The sequence below is a fragment of the Ursus maritimus genome, unplaced genomic scaffold (genome assembly GCF_017311325.1).
Source record: "Ursus maritimus isolate PB19 unplaced genomic scaffold, ASM1731132v1 scaffold_29, whole genome shotgun sequence".
NCBI lineage: Eukaryota > Metazoa > Chordata > Mammalia > Carnivora > Ursidae > Ursus > Ursus maritimus.
In genome coordinates, this window is record NW_024425452.1 from 10,082,422 (window position 1) to 10,087,777 (window position 5,356).

Below are 5,356 nucleotides of genomic sequence, written 5' to 3' on the forward strand. Positions count from 1 at the left end.
AGCATTCATACAAACATTTAGAAAGAGTAACAAGAAAAAAAATTCACAGGGGCAATCTAATTATCACCAGCAGCTGTAACCTGTTGCTTTCAATGCCGGAACTACAAGATAGCTGCTTTAACCAAATGTTCAAACATTTAAAAGACTTCTTTTATCTTTTCTTGGGATTTAAAAGCAAATTACAGAGGAAAAGCCCGATGTAGGATACAAATGTGTTTTCTAACACACAGAAAAAGTCTTAACCCATCTCCAATTAGCTTTGACACTTTTGAATTGTGAGTCCCCTCACCTCTCAAAAACTAATCTCATCTCCTAGAGATAGAGATGTCAAGTATTTCACACCATGGGGTTTCCTTTTCTCTATTATATATCCCTTTTAAGAAGATAGCATTGCAGGTTGTCTTAGTGTACAATGATTGGGATAAATTGGCATGGTGTTTCATAAGAGAATGATCTCATTTTGAACCAACACGATCAATAAAAAATTCAAATTTGGGCTGATTATATGTTTTGTTTGAAAATCATAATTTATTTGACTGAAAATCATCATTTAAAATAGAAAGTTGTCACAATTCATTCAGATGGTTTGATTGATACACACATTCACAATTCGTGTTGTGCTTCTTAACAGTTATTATTTTGTGAAGGGAAGGATTCCTCTGATGAAGGGGAAATCAAGTTCTATTTCATTTCTCGAGTTGGAATAGGTTGTGTCTATTCCCTGAAGTATATCCTCTTCAATAAGCTTACTTCCAGCATATGAGTGGTAAACTGGCAAAGCTTCTTACCAAAGATTCTGTGTAGTATGAATGATGCTCTACTTTCTTTAATAAGAGAATTTTCCTCATTCATACGATGGGTAAAGGGTAAAAGTGGAAAGAAGCTTGAAAATGAAGTGTAAGAAGAGAAAAGTATAAGAGACAAAAATAATTAAGACTTCTACAGACCATTCTCTTATAGATAATGCAAACAACATATGGAAACCCGTAAGAAATCTTGTCTTCCTTTGTTTTCATTGAAACAAATTGTGATTTCTTTTTCTGGCAGTCACTGGGTGCAGAAACCTTAATGATTTGTTTTATAGATTTTGAAAATTGTTACTTTTCCCTTCTAGTTCCCTGTCATTTTTTGCTGAGGGTGTGGTAATGAAAGTATTTAGTCTGGTGACTTTTTCCCACACTCCTTCTTTAAAATAAAGTTTATTGCCTTTCCTATCCCTAGTAAAGGAGAAAAACATATATTATTGAATTTATTTTTTAAAAGAGAAACCTCAAATGTTGTGTGTTCAAACGCCTCTCCCCTCACACAGAGGCTTGGGAAGAAATTTAGTGCTAAATAAATGGTGCCTCAAACCAGGCAAGATAAAACATAAATCATTGCATTAAAACCTCTAACAAGTCTATCTGCTTTTTGAAATGACTGGAAGATGAAAGCGAGGAGTCTCATTTAAGAAGGCCCAGCGGATCAGTTCTGCATTTATATAGCTGTTATCAAAAGCAATTCATTTGGAGATCAAATAGACTGACAGATAGGACAAGCAGGGGATCACCATTGCCTTCAGGCAGCCCAAAGCCAGGACGGCTCCCCAGCACCATCACTAATATTGAGTCGAGTCCATGCTCCTGTTTATTACCCTTCCATCCTCTCCGGCTGCACAGTCTTGCATACTCCTTCCGCCCCTTCCCAGTCAGGCGACTGGAGGGGGAAGAGTAGTAAGAATAACCTTTTTCCACCAGACCCGGTGGAGACTAGTTTCACCCTAATTTTGGACAAAGGTGAGGACAGTGAAGAGGAATAATGGCAAAAAAATAAGAGGGGCTAGCCAAGGGGCCTTGGGTTCCATGACCCCTTCCCGGCTGCAGATTATGCTCAGTCCTTTCCAGATGATTCTCCCACAGTGGGGCAAGAGGGAAGCATGTCAGTATAAAGTGACTTTGTACAGGTAGGCATTTTCAGGGTTAGCATGGGAGGGATCTATTTATCACCCAGGAAGTTGGGGTCTCTAGTCTTCTTTTAAAGAAAATTTAACTGTTTTTTTTTTTTTAATCTCATTAGAAGGTAACATGTAAATTGTTGAAAGTCTGAATAAAACAGAAAGAAAAAAGAAAAAGGAAAAGGAAAGAAAAAGAAAACACATTTTCCGAGATAACTCCTGTTATCACATGCACATACATATAGGGCATAACTGTGCATGCACACATTTATGTGACATTATACTCTGCACGCTGTATGTTTGACTTTAATATTAAAAATAAGGACTTTATGTTTCATTCCCCCTTCTGATTACCCCCCCTTTCTTTATCCCTTTCTTCCCCTACCGATCATCCTAGTTCTTATGTTCCATAGATGAGAGAAATCATATGATGGGTAGTGAGGAGGGCACGTATTGCATGGTGCACTGGGTGTTATACACAACTAATGAATCATCGAGCCTTACATCGGAAACCGGGGATGTACTGTATGGTGACTAACATAATATAATAAAAAATTATTAAAAAAAAAAAAAGAAAATTACATAAAAAAAAAAATAAGGACTTTATGCAATTATTTGAAAACACAGTTTGTATGAATCAAAATCTTTAATTATTTGCATATGCCAATCTTGATTTAATTAAATCCACATATTTTTGTCAATACTTTAGGGAATTTGTTGTTGTTTTGGCATATGAGTTTAGTATATATTTTGTCTATATATTTTTCAATGAATTATTTAAATTTTTATTTTCTAATCACTTACACAAAATATATGTACATTTTAAAGTCTTTTGATAATGATCCAATTGCCCTCTATAAGGTTTCTACCAACTGATAGCCACACAGAGAATGCATGGTATGGTTATTAGACTGTATTTTTGCCAGCATTAAGGAATGCTTCCATATACTGAGTATTACTATTTCCTTAAATGTTTGCCAAATGAATGGGCAAAAGGAGGCATCACTTTGTGTAATATGCATTATTATCGAAATGAATGTTTTCACACGATTACTTGCATATATTCGTTCTATTGTAAGTGTGTTTGCTAGTTTTGAAGGGAGTTGGGCATGGTTATTTTTTCCTAAGGAATTTTAAAAGGCTTTTAATTATTGAATTTTTTTTATATGTTACCAATAATTTTACCCAGTGACCAGAGCTTTGAGGAAGCATTAAATTAAACATCTAAAATAGATGTAGTAATGAAATAGATACATTATTGACTTGAAGGCATTTTATCTCTACCAATGGTTCTAAAGCATCATGTGTTTGTATAAAACTTAGGTTTTATTTATTTTTTTTTAAAGATTTGTTTATTTATTTGAGAGAGAGAGTGAGGTGCACGTGTGGGGATGGGGTGGGTGGTGGGAGGGGCAAAGGGAGAGGAGAATCTTAAGATTCTCTCAGATTCCATGCTGAATGTGGAGACAGAGGCAGGCTTGATCTCATGACCCTGAGATCATGACCTGAGCTGAGACCAAGAGTGGGATGTAAAGTACTTATTTTTTTTTCCTATAAAGTACTTGTTTTAACTTGCAGTATTTAAGAACAGAATAAAAGGGGAAAAAATTATTGGAAGCTCCATCCTAAATTTGTTTTACACTTAAAACTCCAACCATTTGGATATAGAATATTCAAGAAAAAAATATTAAGCCTGCTGATCCCATTAAAGCGAACCCAGAATAATTTTTCTTCTATAGGACCTAAGTTATCAATCAATCAACAACTATTTACTGAGCACCTACTCTACTTCTGATTGCCTAGGAGAATCATAAATATGTAGAAATACATATTTATAGATATGTTAAAATCACAGATCTTGCCTTAAGTCTGATTTAAGAAAACAAAATTTTTCCTATACTCATTCATTCAACATTTGCATGCATTCTGTTAACTGAGTCACAGTATTAGGACAGTGACTCCTACTGTATTAGCAGTGGTGGAGAATTCAGTGATACAGGAGACATGGTCCTTGCTGTCACTATGTTTACAACTTAGTTGGGGAAATAGACATTCTATAAGACGCCAGCAGTCCCTCATCACCTAGCATGGCCTTGTATTGTAATGAGGGCAGCACAGACAATCTCAGGCAAGGAAGAGCTAACAGGGGCATGAGAGACCAGAATTAGACCCCGTCCGGCCTCTGAGGAATATATGGGACATGAATTGTGGAAGGAAAGGAAGAGAAAATTATACTTATGAAGAAAAAGACAAGTATTCTTTCTTGTAATTATTTGAGCTCCAAAATATAATCCTTTTGCTCCAAGATCCAATAGGCACAATGACTTTCATCTTTGTGTCTGTGGTGCCTTTCTTTAAGCTTCTGTACCTCTATCCCAGTAGCACTGAGTGGGGACCTTGGAGACAAGTGGACAGAGGGGCTCCACTCTATGACCTCTCCATTCTCCCTACCATTGGGACTATAAAGGTGTATAGAGAAGTAGTTACCATAATAAAGGACTCCATCCTCAATTCCCAAATTATACCCTCAGCTGAATGCAGGATTGTCATTACTATAGCTTTTCCTTCCTCCAGAGCCAACCTCACCCATAGACATAAACAACCAGTGAGGATATTATTTGTGGTAGGCTGAATGGTGGCCACTCCAAAGCTACCCCCATCCTAATTCCTGGGACTTGTGAATGTTACCTTACATAGCAAAAGGGACTTGCACCAGTGATTAGGTTAAGGACCTTGAAATGAGAAGATTACCCAGGACTACCCAGGTGGGCCCTAAATCACAGGGGTGATCACAGGGGTCTGTAGAGAGGCAGGAGATCAGAGAACTGTAGGAGATGTGAATCAAGAAGTTGATGTGAGGTAGACATTGGAGATATGCTTTCAAGGTACAGAAGGGACCATGAGCCAAGCAATAGAAGGAGCCACCAGGAGCTGAAAAAGGCAAGGAGGAGCTTCTCCCCTAGAAACCCCAGAAGGAACTGGCCTTGACTACATTTTGATTTTAGCCCAGCCAATCAGATATCAGACTTCTGACTTCCACAACTTTAAGAGAATAAATTTGGGCTGTTTTAAGGCACAAAGTTTGTGGTAATAGCAGCAGTAGGACACAAGCAATTATTTAAGGTAACTCTCCTAAAATAACCTTCTCCTGTAATTGGAATTCCAACGTTAGATATATTCTTTTAAGCCATGGCTTGAGAAATCTGTAAAAACAAAAATACCCCTAGCAGGTATGATATATTTAAACGTCACAGCATTATTGTGAATTATAGTGTGAATTATTCAATGAAACTATCTAGAAATTCTGGAAGAAACGGGTCACTGAGGAGGCTAAGCTTGATGGGAAGGATGTAGAAGGGTAGGTCTAGAGCTTGAAACACATCTGAGATGAGCTCTACTCAGCACTGAAGATTTGGAGACAGT